Here is a 16170-nt window from a genome sequence, read left to right on the forward strand (position 1 = left end):
AACTCTACCTGATAATTTATATGTGTAGTACTACCATACTGCAAGTCTCACATGAATAGTGAATGCAGTGGTTTTGTATTCATCACAACAACAACTGGGAGGGCTTTTATTAACCAGATGTTATCAGCATAGCTGTGGTATCTAAAAATCACGAACAGAACTGTAGATGAACTTTCAAGAGACAAAACCTCTTCCGAATTGTTTTAAATTCAAGTCCTTAGAAGAGTCTTAGTGTGGAAGGTGTCACAGAAGTCACAAAAACGATGCACCAGCCAAAGGCAGAGATAGTCACAGAACATCTGGCTCTAGCAATGAAGTGGATCTGCTGTGTTAGTTATGATTCTGGTGGTGTTTCTGGTTCCCACTTTTTCTTTACATGTTAGGTATCTGGTGCTAGGCTTTTTCTGTCACAGTCTGATCTCAAGAAACACTCTTGAGAGTGAACAAAGCAAGATCTGGGTAAACACTTTTCTAGAGATGGGTGTATAGTGAGCTTCAGCATCCATGGTAATTAAGATGGATAAGCATCAGCATAAGGCTGGATCCAGCCTAAAATTCTCTTCCCAGTTCCATAGAGGAACTCTTCACTTTTGGCCCATACAACATTCAGACAAAGCAATCCAGAAATAAATTCATCATTTTCATTCAGATGAGTTGACAAGTGATGCAAAAATATAGATTACTAGGACTACTTTATGCACTGAAATAGCAATTTCAGGTACAGTGTCATTACAGCCTCCACTATTTTTGCTCTAGGAAATGTGTGGTACCTATTTGTTGGCTTGAACAACATCTGACATGGAATGAAATCAGACCCTCCTCACCAAAAGTAGAAATAAATTGAGATTTTTTATGCAAACCAGAATTTCATTCAAAGATCAATCTGACAGTCACCCAGAAAAGTTACCCAGGTCCACTCTGGTGGACTGCACATTCTCTGAAGAGGACAAAACATCCTCCAAAGTGGCTTTTGGACTACAACTACTAGAAGTCATGGTGTTAAATATGGACATACAGTGCAGGCATATATAAAATTTCTTTGATTTGAATCTTGGTGAACAATGGAAATATACTGAATAGCAGAGTGAAAGGAAGACCACATGAATGCTGTTTTCCAAAAATATGTTTCCCTCTGCACATAAACAAACAAACAAACAAAGAAGTCTAAGATTTTGTGTCACTTAGAATGGATCTAGGAAGAATGGAGCCAACAGTCATTAGTGCTCTTCATATTTCTGTAACAAGGTGGGAAAGTATTTTTCCATGTTTTTCAATTGTACAGTATATCCGCAACAGCCACTGCTATCAGTGTCTTATTTTCTTCATGATAGATCATTACAGCCTTCCAGGAATGTTTCTTATTGCTAGGCTGTAGGGTTTTTTTGTTTGTTTGTTTTTTTGCTTTTTGTTTGTTTGTTTTGTCTGCTGGAAAATACTTGACTAAGTAATTTATTCTCTCAGACTTTCAGTAATGAAATAAATAGTTCAATATAAGCTAATAAAACACTTGTCTCCTCTCTCTGAAATGTATCACACATTGGCTGCAGGTGTAATGAAATTACAGCAGAGTCAGTCCTCATCCATCAGTGACCATAATCTCTTAAACATGGTTGTGCTGCTACTCTCTCATCGCCTGGCTTTTGAAACATCAAACACATCTTTTGATAGCACATCTATGGTAACCCAACTATTTCTCTCGGTGGATGATTTGTTATGGGAAAACTAGGGACAACCTTCTCAATTTAAAATTACACTAATGTGTTTCCCCAGTATTACATGATTCACATCAGGTAGCAAGTCTGAAAACGCTATGAGATGGTCAAAGGTAAGGGAAGAGAGCCAAGTTAGTCACAGTCCAAGAGGAACCCCTGCTGATCGCTGGTGGGATAGCAGTGAGTGCTGAGAAAATTCAGTTCTTGCTGAGCCAGGCAGAAATTGCGTTACTGTGACTTAAAAAGAAACAGAAAAAAAAAGATGGGAGTTCAAAAACAGTTGGAAAATGAACTACTAATTCAAGTGCCTTCTCTTATAAGCCATGACCAAGAAGACATATTTGATCCAGCGCTCATTTGATCTTTACCTTCACTAACCACCCAAGATAAACATCACTCATCAGACAGACATAATAAACTAAAAGATGAACATTTGATGATTTCACGTTGACTTGATCAAACTATAGGAAACATCATTTGTGTATAATGATTTCATTTCCTTGATGTTCTATATATTGCTGATTGAATATTCTGTACTCTCTTTCTCCCTTTAAGTTCTAACATATCCCTTTTATTTCATTATAATTCCTTGTGAACATATCTGAAAGCTTCTGAAGGCAGATTTCCCCAGCACTGCAAGCATGGAACTGGACTTCTCAGATGATATTCCAAAAAATGTTCTTTTTACGTATAGGCAGAACAATCTTGATTATATTTGCTTAGGACTCGCACCATTCTGATAACGCAACTAAAGTAGAATAATTATGGATTTAATTAGTCTGTCTGAAAAAAAAGGGAGATTCAACTGTGCATCCACTTCTAGTGACTAAAATCAAAAATAAAGTCTGTGCCTCAGGAGAGAATAAAGCCTGGTTTCCATTTCAGTGGGTTCAGTTCTCCCACAGGGCCACAGTTAATATGTGACTTTTGTAACTAATGACAGATACACCTGTGCTGCCACAGATGCTGTAGTGCCTAAAAGATCTTCAAAGCAGATAGATAGACTAGAAGCTATTGTGTTCTTCGGACTCCCTTATTTCTCACATGAACTTGAAATATATGGGTTTATAATCAAGACGAAATGGAGAGCATTACTGCACTTCCATGCTCATCACATCATCTCATCACTTGCTTACATAATACCTGTTCCAACCAAATATCATTGCTCAAGTATACATTCATTCCACTATCTGCTGGTTAAATGATCATAGAACCATAGAATCATAGAATCCTTAGAGTTGGAAGAGACCTCTGAAGGCCATCTAGTCCAATTCCCCTGCAATGATCAGGGACACCACAGCTAGAACAGGTTGCCCAGGGCCTGATCCAGCTTCACCTTGAAAATCCCTAGGGATGGGGCATCCACCACATCTCTGGGCAACCTGTTCTAGTGCCGCACCACCCTCACTGTAGAAGACTTTTTCCTTATATCTAACCTAAATCTACCGCCTTTGAGCTTGAAACCATTTCTCATTCTCCTGTCATCACAGACCCTGCTAAAGAGCCTGTCCTCTTCTTTTCTGTAGGAAGTGAAAGGCCATTCTCAAATCTCCCTGGAGCCTTCTCTTATCCAGGCTGAACAGCCCCAGCTTTATCAGCCTGTCCTCATAGGAGAGGTGTTCCACCTCCTGTATCACTTTTGTGGCCCTCCTCTGGACATCGTGCAACAGGTTTGTGTCTCTCCTGTACTTAGCACTCCACATTTGAATGCAGTACTCCAGGTGAGGTCTCACCAGTGCAGAGTAGAGGGGCAGGATCACCTCCCTCGACCTGTTGGCCACGTTCTTTTGAGGTACCCAGGATACAGTTGGCTTTCTGGGCTGCAATATCTCATGGCTGACTCATGTCCAGCTTGCCATCTACCTGTATCACTAGATCTTCTTCTACAGGGCTGTGCTCAATCCTTTCATCCCCCAGTTTGTATTGGTAATAGGGGTTACCTCGACCCAGGTGCAAGACCTTGCACTTGGATTTGTTGGACCTCATTAAGTTCACCTGGGCCCAGTGCTCAAGCCTGTCTAGGTCCCTCTGGATGGCATCCCGTCCTCTGGTGTGTCGACCAAACGCCACAGCTTGGTGTCATCCTCAAACGTGCTGATAATGCCTTCAAGAAATGCAGTATATAGTTTAGGAAAAGCCAACAGGAGACTGTGCAGTCAGTGTAAACAGGAGGGATTGTAATCATAAATTAGGCACAGACAATGCCATCTTTTCAAATTTTGCAGGTAAAATCCAGTTTATTTTTCCTGCAGGTGAAATTTAAAAGTTTATTAAAAATTAAAGTTAGTAAAGCTTTATCACGGAAAAACCTTGAGAATTTTCCTGAATAATATGCCATATTGCCACTGCTTATAAATCCTGATAGAACAGAGAAGCTGAAAACTAAGGACACTTTTTGATACAGATTTTTAAATCAGTATCAGTAACCAACTCATCTTTCCTTAGTCTGTGTCACACACTAATAATAAAATTAATTTATTTTCTACTTTGCCATCACCTCTGAAATAAAATCAAATTTTAGCTTCTCCTAGGGAATGAAAGATCCAAGTTTCACTCAACACATGTCAGTCAAGACATAGCTAAAATCCTAAAATTGCAGAGCACATTTCTGAGCCCAAGAAGATGAGTTGCACAACTTCAGGGCTCACTTTATGTGGCCAGAGTCTAGTGGGAAGTAAAAGTACAATTTTCATCAATAAACTACTTTTCTTTAGACTGCTGCTTGCTCTTACAACTTTACACCAACTAAGCACTGAACAGAGCAGGAATGGGCTAGGCCCCCAGAACTGTTGAGAAAGTCTTATGCTGTTGGGAAATCTTAAGCAAACTGGAAAAGTTTGGACAAAAATATGTCTCAGAAAGTCAAATAAATGTGCTCACTCACAATGCTACTAACATCAACAGCTGTTCTTTGTTCTTGTTGAAGTATGAAGAAAGTATGTTTATGGATAGATGTAATTACAGCTTCAACTGTTTAAAAAGGAACGTGGAGTTACCTTGCACATCCTTAACAAGTTACTTCTTATGAAACAGCTGAACCTGGATGTCCTTATTCACAGGAGAGCCAGTGGTTAGTGTACTCAGAGATAGTCAAACAAATGTGAGCTAAGGTCACCTTAGCTCTGAATGGGAGCTTCTGTCCTGGCATTTAGTTCCACTTAATAAACCCATTTCCGCTTCAGACCTTTCTTAGTCTTAGATTCTTCTCCTCATCTCCTGATATCCTGTGGTCAGGGTGGAGACAGGAATAGCTCATTAACTTCAGTGAGTGGAATGCCATTTAACCACAGCCTTCTTCATCCTATTTGTCCAAATTTAGTAACACCCCTCCTATTGCAGCCTCAATGTTAACATTTAATTTGTGACCCTTACTCACTTTATTAGTGTATGATCAACAGCTTTGGTTTCCAGCCTGCTCTAGCTGTGTGAGGTTTTCTCATGACATACTATATGTTTATGGTATTAGAAATACATTATGCATTTGAACTCCCACAACCTCCTTAACCCTACTGCACAGCTATTTGCTTGAGAGTACATCATTCTCTCCACCTTCTGTCTGCACAGAGTAGAATAAAGAAGCAAACACCAAAAACTCTGACAGAACAATACATTCAAAATGACCTTCAAATGATTTCATCCTAGACGTAGCAGAATCACCTGTCCCCTCAGAATGCAGGGACTGCAGCCAGACCTGGCAGAGAAGTTAGCTCAACATCCCTTTATTTCCCCAAACTTAGCTCACCACAAGGTAGGATAAAAAAAATAAGCTCTGATCCAAAGGGATTCCATGACAAAGGTGAAACACCAGAAACTTTGATGCACCTTCCTACTCTGAACTACTATACACATAAAGCTCAGCACAGATTTAGTTTATAGACTTTCTATGCAGGTGTTGAGGTACAGAAAAACACAGAATGTGACTGTCAAAGGCAAGGATATAGGAACAAGATCTCACAGGCCAAAGGCTGGGAAGGTGATGAGACATTGCATATCACTGTTTGTCACTGACAACTCTACAAGAATGGCAAACCATGCCCTAAGGAGTTTTTATGTGGAAGAGATGCCCCTGACATGGGTTGGAAGCACATTTTACTTGCCTTATAATATTCACTCTAAAAAACTATTTCAGCTATTTATTACCTTAACTAAACTTGTACTATATCATAATATTTACTTGCACATGCAGAGACAAACAGGTGAAAAACACCTTGTAAATACAGACTAAACAAATAAGCAAACAAGAAAACAAAAACCATTCAAAAAAAAAAAACTTTTCTGCTAAATACTGGCAGATTCTTATCATTCCATTTAGAAAATTCTAAATGGAATAGGGAATGAACATGTAGTATGATGAGTTTGCAACTCTACATGATACCTGAGGTGGAAGCAATTACAAATGAGTTGTACCTAGAAACAGAAGAAGTAAAGCAGAGCCAAGATCATAGAGCTGAGAAGGCCCAAATAATTCTGATCCTGACAACCCACAATAAGGGATTGAATTAAGCTAGAAGAGTGCCCCTCCATGAAGGCAAGCAAAGACACAGGAGAGGGTCTTTGCTAAGACTAAGGTGATTAAAGGCAGCATTTTAATGAGAGAAGCAGAAACCTTGTTGATAATATGCATATAAATTCAGAACAGGCTGGAGATGAGATTATGATCAAGAAAGCTGAATATTGTTATTCTTTTAGATGAAAAGAAATTTTTGCGAGATCTCATGATGATGACAAAAATATCACATGAGAACACAAAAAGATGGGGGGAAAAAAAAAAGACTGTTGAGGTTTTGAGAACAGAGTTGCAACTGTTGAATCAACTGTGTCGTATGGAGGGCTTATGGAATCCTTAGTTTGAGGTAAAAATTGTAACAGAGGACCAAAAGAAATAACAAGATTGCAGAAAAGATCTTGACTTCAATATAGGAAAGGCAATTAGAGCGTAAGTGGAGAACATCACTTGCAGATTGAAAGCACTGAAGGAAAGCAGATCTCATTCAGTGGATTGAATTACTCAAAGGAACGAGCTGAAGAAAACTGAAACCTCAAAAAAGAGCAGGCAAGCTGCACACAGATGTTTGAGGCAAGGAGCAGGAGGGACTGCACAACAAGTGGAAGGAAATAAACCAAACTGATATTTAACAAAATAATTTTACAAAAGCCTGCAGAAAAGACAAAATTTACCAGAGATGTTCTAAAATACGTTACTTCTACACAAGCAAGCATAGTTTGTTCTGAGAATGATTCAAGACATAAACTGAGCAGTTTTTCACCAATAACACTGCCAGATCCCTTGTAGGTTTTAGTTTGATGTTACTGCACAGATAAGTGTGATAAGTGATTTACAATATTGAGGGTGAAGGCAGAACCACTCCCATCACTGTTCAACACAGACAGGACACTGTTCATAAAGAGGTGGTATGCAGGCTGGAGAGGTAGGCTCAGGGTGCCCAGGCTCTTCACTGGTAGAATATTACCTCAAAAAATACTTCTTTGCTTTTAGTAAAAGCTCCACTTTTTAGATTAAGAAAACTCACTTTGGATAGAAGGATTGATGCTTACATATAAGTCTCTTCTGGCCATATCCTCTGTTCTCCTCAGGTTTCTCTCACAAGGTTGTTCTGTTCTTTCCTAAGGCCTATTCAAAACCTTCATAGACTTGGCAAATGCTGCAGCCTTGCAAAAGCCACAGTCTCTGTATCCATCTTTGCCATGGGCTGCTTCTGAAAGAAGGGATAAGGAAAAGGCCCAGGGGTGAGAACCACATACAGACAGTCTCCTTTCTAGATCATAAGCATACCTCTGACAATCAAACGAAAATGAACACCACTTGTCATGGTGTAAAAGCTGAGCTAAAAGAAAAGTTTTAAAATAGAAGTTTGGATTTACTTTAGGAGAAGAGGCACCTGTAGCCTATAATACAGTATCAGTGGAAGAGTAAAGATCAGGACAGCAGGGGAAGGGGAAAAGAAGAAGGAAAAAAAAAAAAAAAAGAAAGAAAAAAATGAAGGAGAACTAGATTAACATACAGAAATTACAAAAGCAAATGCAAAATATCCAACATATAGACAAGTCATAAAGAAAACAATGCAAAATAAATTGCTTTGAATAATGTTGTAAGGAAGAGGCAACTTAAAAAGAATAAAATAGAAAGAATCAGAACAGCAGTCTAAAATTATAACAACATAAACTTCAAATCCACAATTCAATTCTTTTATCAATTCATTTGCATATGCTGAGAAAAAAAAAGCTACCTATTCATCCTATATTATTACTCTATTTATCTGTAAACAGCATTATTAGAGAACATAACTACCAGGAACACAATCTCACATTTAAAATCCTTCTTTGTGAGCCACTGCATACCAGTTGCAGTAATAATGGGTCATAGACCACAGTTGGCATGGCTGTTCTGCAAAATTACTTCATTTCAACTCAGAAGATGTGTTCATTTTATTGCTGCTGAAAAGAGAGAAAGGAAGGAAGGAAGGAAGGAAGGAAGGAAGGAAGGAAGGAAGGAAGGAAGGAAGGAAGGAAGGAAGGAAGGAAGGAAGGAAGGAAGGACAGAAAATTACTGTTGAAAAGGTGCTTTAAATAGATAGAGAGTTAAATCTAGAACTTTGTTTGATGCTGTTTGATTTCAGAGCTATAGCCTCTGAACAGGGCTATTACCTGCAGAGAACACTTCAGCCCATACTGGCAGACTATTTCAGGCAGTAATGCTAGATGCTGGGGCTTTTATATGAAAATGTGAAGCAAAAAAATCTACTGTGATAGTGGATAACATTAATTTAATGGGGCAAGAGAACCTCAGACTAGTGCATTACAGCAGAGGACAGTAGTCTCCTGTGAAGTAGCCTCCCTCCCATGAGGTTATTACTAATGGAAGACAGACCTACAGCTTTTCTAACAAAAGGAAGAAAGAGAAAAAAAAATGGAACATGAACCATTGATATCAAAACCAGAATTTAAAAAAAGAAAAAAAAAAAAAAAAAGAAGGCACTATTCTGAGCAAAACAGGGCTAAAATTCATGAGATGTTCATGTTTCCACTGGATATTCAGCTTGGATAATGTTAGACACCCTGTGAATCCTCAATACAAATTTATATTTTTCATCTGAGTAGGTGGACTTGTTCAAGTAATCTGCTATTTAGGAAGTTGGAGACAAAATACAGTGTGCTCCCTTCCAGCTTGTTTGAGTTGAAACCAGCTGTTGAGGGAGTCAACACTGTTAGAGGCCTGAACAGCACACAAAAATCCCATCCTCTTTGTAAGCTTTTTTCTACAATGCCTTTTTGCTGATCTCTTGTTGCATTAAAAAAAATCCTCATAGTTCTACACTCCAACCCCAAATTCTCCTTACTTTTGTCCTAGAACAAGTTTCCCTCCGTGGTCTAAGCCTCTCCTTTTCACACCTCCTCACTTCTCTGCTCTCCACAAATACCTGAGGCACTTACAGGCCACATGTTCCCTTTCCTTCCCAGCAGGAGGAATGATGTGGACCTGCTGTTGCTGCGGGTTACCCTGTTAACATATTTGGCAGGGCTTTACTCAGTCTATCTGAAGTGTTTCAAATAGCTGATAGCAGTGAGACATGAGCTCCCAACTCTGACCATGCTGAGCTGCCTGGAAATAAATGTAGGCTCCAAGATATGCAGGGATCTGTGATTATACCATTAAGGAATAATTTGTTCATATGAAGTGATCATACTGGGGCTGCCTAGAAAACTTTGGTTATCTCCTAATCTTGAGGCATTTGAATTTGCCACCATAGAATCACAGAATCATAAAATAAATTGAGTTGGAAGGGACCCTTAAAGGCCATCTAGTCCAACTCCCCTGCAGTGAACAGGGACACGTACAGCTAGAGCAGGTTGCTTAGAGTCCAGTACAGAATGTATCCAGGGAAAACCACTATATCTATGGGAAACACGTTTCAGTGTTTCACTGCACTTACTGTAAAAAAATTCTTCTTTATATCCAATCTAACCATGATAAGGTTCTTTCAATACTTGTGATAGGAACTGTTTCAAAGCTTTTAATAAACACTGCAAGAAACATTTTTGAGCAATTGCTTGACCAGGATACAGATCTCATTTGCCAGAAATGACAAGTAGCTGCTCCTTTTGTTTACAAGTGTCCCAGGGCCTGGGATGCCACTCACAGCCTGTATCCCTTTGCAACACCAGGAAACTGATCCTTACCACTGGGTTCTAATCAGCTGGAGAACCTGCTTGGGAGTTCCAGTTCTGTTGAAAGGAAGGAGATTTCCCCCTGCAAATGGAAAGAGACAAACAGGTATAATGTACTTACTTTCTAGGTTTCCTACCTGGGAGAGAACTCAAGGATTAAATCTATGTAATTCTATTTCAACATACCACAGTGTTTAAAAATTGGGTATTTTAAAATGGTTATCTATGGCTATTATAAAATCGTTTTAAGTGGCACTTTAAAATTGCTTATATTTGATTGAAACAGTGTTAAGAACCTTTATTCACCCTTTCCCTGTAGTGATAGAATCACAGAATGGTTTGGATTGGAAGGGACATTTAAGATCACCTAGCTCCAATCTCCTGCTATAGGCAGGGACACCTCCCTCTAGACCAGGTTGCTCACAGCCCCATCCAGCCTGGCCTTGAATGCTTCCAGGGAGGGCACATTCACAATCTCACTTGGCAACCTGTTTCAGTGTCTCACCACCCTCACAGTGAAGTGTTTCTTTCTAATGTCTAATGTCTTTCTCTTATCACCATGGACATTGCTAATGACTGTTCTCTACTTTCCTGTAGCTCCCCGTTAGATATTGAAAAACTATTATCAGGTCTCCCTTTTCTTCTCCAGGCTGAATAGCCCCAGCTCTATCAGCCTGTCCTCACAGGAGAGATGTTTCACCCCTTGGATCACTTTTGTGGTCCTCCTCTGGACGTGCTGCAACAAGTCCATGTCTCTCCTGTGCTGAGGACTCCATATTTGAATGCAGTACTCCAGGTGAGGTTTCACCAGTGCAGAGTAGAGGGGCAGGATCACCTCCCTCTACCTGCTGGCCATGTTCTTTTGATATAGCCCAGGATACGGTTGGCTTTCTGGGCTGCAAGGTCTCATGGCTGGTTCATGTCCAGCTTGCCATCTACCTGTATCACTAGATCTTCTTCTACAGGGCTGTGCTCAATCCTTTCATCCCCCAGTTTGTATTGGTAATAGGGGTTACCTCGACCCAGGTGCAAGACCTTGCACTTGGATTTGTTGGACCTCATGAAGTTCACCTGGGCCCACTGCTCAAGCCTGTCTAGGTCCCTCTGGATGGCATCCTGTCCCTCTGGTATGTCAACCGCACCCCACAGCTTGGTGTCATCCTCAGATTTGTTGAGGATGCACTTGACCCCACTGTCAATGTCACTGATGAATATACTAAGGAGTATTGGTCCCAACACTGACCCCTGAGGGACACCACTTGTCACTGATCACCATTCAGACACTGAGCCATTGACCACCACTCTCTGGACTCAATCCTTCATCCATTGAACAGTCCACCCATCAAATCCATATCTTTCCAATTTGGAGAGAAGGATGTTAGTGGGGACTGTGTCAAGGACCTTACTGAAGTTCAGATAGATGACAGCAGTGGCTCTTCCTTTGTCCACTGATGCAGTGACACCAACATACAAGGCCACCAGACTGCACTTGGTGAAGCCATGCTGGGTGTCCCATATCACCTGAATTCCATGACTTTTCAAATATCATTGAGAGCGGCTTGGTGACTACATCAGATAATTCCCTCAGGACTCTGGAATGCTTCCCTAGTCCTCTCCTTCCAAACCAAATGTTTGAGATCTGTGTGACTAGCAGTTATCAGTGAAGACCAAGGAAAAAAATAACTACCTCAGCCTTCTCCTTGTCTACTGTTTCTAGTTTGCCTATGTCACTCACTAGAGGATCTACACCCTCCTGTACTTTCCTTTTCTGGCTGAGCTACCTGTAGAACCTTTCTTGTTCCCCTTGGCATCCCTTGTCAAGTTCAGTTCAAGCTGGACCTTGGCTTTCCTGGCTCCATCCCTACACAGCCCAGCAGCTTCCTTGTACTCTGTTCTTTCTGCTTGTACATTTTCTTCTTGCTCTTCAGTTTGACCAGCAGGTCCCAGTTCAGCCATGCTGGTCCTCTTACTTCCTTTTCCTGACTTGCTACACCTGGGGATGGAGAGCTCATGCACTCTGATTAAAGCTTCCTTAACCACAGATCCGAATGTTCATTGCTTTTGCAATTTATTTCCACCTATGATAAAATGGGTGAAGCATACTCTGTTGATAATTATTTACAGTGCCCTTTGAAAGGGTGTAAGAGATGAGTGTAAATGATTGCCAGGAACCAGAGTGTGGTGAGAGATGTATTGACCAGGTTCCAGCACTAGAAGTAGCTCCTTTTTCTTTGTATGTAATAACTTCCCAGAGGAACATGCCACTCTCATTTCTAGTCCTGTGAAAACACATTTTAAAATTATGATGTTATTATGTATCACAAAACTATTTTGCATCATTTATTATTTATTCAGTGAGGCCTTGAGAGCACTTGAGTTTCATCCATGCATGGAGAAAAATCACATCCCAGTCCCAAGAAATGTATTAGCTAAGACATTTGCTGTAACTAAACTTGCGTCAGATTTACTTAACAGATTTCTAAATTGATTTAAATAGTGTAAACTGTGCTGCAGACTATATAAACTTAGCTTTTAGAGAAATTTAGTATTCACGTGTAAAATCAAGTAAGCTGAACTGAGGCTCTCAAATATAAGGGTTTTATTATTGTCATAGTGGAGAACTATCTAGTATTTGCAAGTCAATTGCATACAAAAACTTGTAGAGGCAATATTATATAATTTTTGAAAGAAATAATCTTTTTTGTGTGTGTGTGTGTGTCTCTAGAAAATCTCTTGTAAAACATTAAACAGATTTTATCTCATCATTTTATTGTTGGACTTCATTCTTAGCTACAGCTGCCTGAGTTTTTATAACCTACTAGTAAATCTACCCATACTATTTTTAAACCACTTGTCAGTTTTCTCATTCAGGCTGTGTAGACCAAATCTCTCCAGGAAGTTCTTGGCTGCTGTACAGATGAGCACTGTAGAAAACTCCTTGATAAAGATATCTAATTGTGCTCTAACCAAAAATAGTGTCTGCCTATATTAAGGGCATACACTGAATGGAAAATCTGAAAGCAAAGAGGTGCTCTGCACCTGTGCTTGGTGCTAATCGGAGCCAAGCCAGAAATGGTTTGTAGCTATGTAGTCTTTCTGCTCCTCCCTGCAATTCTTCATACACAAATTTCAGTAGAAGTGAATTTCTGTGCAGAAGTGGAATGGACTAAAACTCTCATGAAAACTCCTCAGGCCCCAGTTTCTATTACTTTACACTGAAAAGTTGAGCTTTCTTAAGAGATAAAATATCAGAGCAGAGAGTGGAAGAGAAAGATTAACCTGCATGACTTCACCAAATGAAGGTCCTGCCTAAACAATCTTGTCACTTTTTATGATGTCATAACTGCTTCAGTGGACACAGAAGAGCCACTGATGACACCTATCTGTATTTTGGTAAGGCCCTTGACTTTGTCCCTACTAACATCCTTCCCCCCCAGATTGGAAAGATATGGATTTGATGGGTGGACTGATCAGTGGACAAGGAACTGATTGCGAGACTGAGCCCAGAGAGTGGTCATGTGTCCATGTGTCAATGTGCAGATGGAAATCGGTGATGAGTGGGGTCTCACAGGGGTCAGTACTGAGACCAGTGCTTTTTAACATCTTCATCAATACTGGGATTGAGTGCGCCCTCAACAAGTTTGCTGATGAAACCAAGCTGTCTGGTGTGGTCAACGTGCCTGAAGGATGGGATGCCATCCAAAGGGACATAGACAGGCTTGAGCACTGGGCCCAGGTGAACCTCATGAGGTTTAACAAATCCAACTGCAAGTTGAGGCAACCCCCACTATCAGTACAGAATGTAAGGGTGGAGCACAGCCCTGCTGAAATGGTCTTGGGGATATTGGTAGATAGGAAGCTGAACATGAGGTCAGGTAATTTAAGAGCAGTTTGATAGACTCTTCTTTATATTATCAAGTACTTCCATGAAAATTATAACATTAGAAAATGCCTGTATCAAATGGAATTTAAACACCAACAAAGGACTAAAAGTGTACAAAGGGTGCTCCAAAAATATTGCCTTCTCCTGTACTACGTTTGCCCACAACATCAGAGGTAAGGAAAAAGAGGTTGAACCTTCCCACCAAAATTCCATTACATTTTGTTGCTGTGTAACAGATGGCAGCCTGACAGAATACTTCTGACATGGAAGTGAGTATGAAGCAAAGGTGTGTCACTGAATTCCTCCATGCAGAAAAATGACACCCATTGACATTCCTGGACATTTCCTGGATGGAAACCAAACAATGGATGTCAGCACAATGAGGCAGTGGATGATGCGGTTCAGTAGTGACATCAGCGACAGTGGGTCACCTCCACTAGTACAGATTTTTACACACGCAACACGTAGGCTCTTGTTGACTGCTGGCAAAGTTCATAGCTAATGGTGGTGATTATACTGAAAATATTATTGAAAATAGTGTGTTGTAGCTGAAAAATCTATCAAATAGTGTGGTTTTGTCATTTGAATCTGTTGTAATTTCCATGAAAATAGAGGCATTACGTTCAGAGTGGCCTACATGTAATTTGGAGAGACAGGGTTCAGAATGTCCTTACAGAGATATCCTGGCCTGATTTTTCTCAGTGCCTTTGCCATTGTTCCCTTCCATACACCAGACAGATTCTGCATTAATACTTGCACTGCTGATGGAGTCAGGACTCCCACTACACAGCTCCAGGCTACATGCTCAGAGCCATGGCCAGCAGGTTGCATGGTCTACTCGTATTCCTTCCCTTCTTGAGGACTTGCGACTCTTGCACTTACTGAGTGCAAAAATCAAACTCAAAATGCACCTTGTGCTCCAACTTGTTACAAATGCCCTGAATGCCTGCTGGGTAGAAGTTTGCCTGAGACATGAGAAGAATAAGTGCCAGTACCCCAGGATGAATGTGTGAGAGTGACTGGCTGTCAGTTGTTTGGTCTCATGTGAGTTTACACAGGAGAACAACACTAGCTGATGAAATATCTTAATAAACAGACACAGTCAGAGCTGTGCAAACTGTGAAATGGCAGAATTCTGCACGTGTTTGTAGCATATTTTATCTGCTTATCTCCTAAACCATTCTACATTCTGTTTACAGCAATCGAAATGGCTCCAACTTTCACTCCAAGGTTTATGGGGGGGGGGGGGGGGAGGCAGGGGGGGAAAGGAGGGCAGTGTATTCATGGAATGAACACCAATTTATGCATCTGTAAGAAACGATACCCTTGATATTGGTTTCCTACTGAACAAGGAATATTGCAGATAAAGTGATTATTCAACAAATGTACAGCAATGGCCATACAAATGAGCAGCTCCCTTGGGCTCATGCTATCTGCCTCTTTGCATTTCCATAGTAGGGGATTGATCTTGCTTCCATTAAGAAAGATGGAAAAACTCCAAGTGCTTTTGGTGGGAGCAAACGCCTGCCTCTATACACTCCAGCCTCCTGGGGTGTATATATTGTAGTCTGTATTCAAGCTACGTGCCTGTATGTATTTCCTATGCAATTTCAGCTTTTATAAACCTCTGGAGTTTGCAGTTTTGTCAGCAGTGACAATGATGAGTTTTGTTCCAACTGGTGTGTTCCCAGGGAAAGTTTTCATTTTAAAGAAATGTCACTTCCCAATGAAAAAAAAAAAAAAAATCAGCTGAAAAATTCTTCATTGGTTCTGTATTTTGAGTTAATTCACAGGTTTCTCTTGCCTTCTCGTGCTTTGCACACTCAGGAAATATTGAATCAAAACACCTAAGATAGTTCAGTGACCATGCACTTCAGTTCATCTTCTGGGAGAGTTGAAATACACCAGTGTGGGTCCCTATTCCAATTGGAGAGGGACAAAAAACTGTCCCTGCTCATTTGTTCTTGCTCATCCTGCACAGAGAGTTTTAGCACAGGTTTCCAGTTCTTCTTCTGGCTGCTTTTTGAGGCAGAAGTTAGCAACCTTCGGAAGGTCCTCTACAGAAGCTGCTGGTTCAGCTCTGGTTATTAGTGGACGCTGGGGTTTAAAGCACAATTCAAACGGCTTCTTCTAGATTTGTATGTGTTCTTGATTTTCTCTTCTTCTACTTTTTCTGTTCTATCGTCCATGTATTTCCCAGTCTCTGGACATTAACATATAGCATATGTTCCCCATTTCACTCCTCCTTAATTCTTATTGGCACTGTGATTGTTACAAAGGAGAAACAAAACAGTTGCTTTGAGAGAAAATATTTATTCGAAAAAACAAACTTTTCTTTATATTTACATGTGAAAACACGCAAAGCCTTTGTGTTTTGTTTTATGAGTG

General features: G+C 40.3%; 1 long non-coding RNA gene across 1 annotated transcript; it reads right to left on the minus strand.

Annotated features, from left to right (window-relative positions):
- Positions 1-4043: 4043 nt before the first annotated feature.
- LOC121109800 lies at positions 4044-13221 on the minus strand. The gene is made up of 3 exons (XR_005857549.1): positions 13179-13221; positions 9912-9981; positions 4044-7429 (listed from the first exon to the last, which is right to left on the minus strand). It is a non-coding gene; the product is annotated as an uncharacterized LOC121109800 (long non-coding RNA).
- Between the last annotated feature and the right edge of the window lie 2949 nt (positions 13222-16170).

This window comes from Gallus gallus, chromosome 2 (assembly GCF_016699485.2).
Source record: "Gallus gallus isolate bGalGal1 chromosome 2, bGalGal1.mat.broiler.GRCg7b, whole genome shotgun sequence".
In the NCBI taxonomy this organism is placed as follows: domain Eukaryota; kingdom Metazoa; phylum Chordata; class Aves; order Galliformes; family Phasianidae; genus Gallus; species Gallus gallus.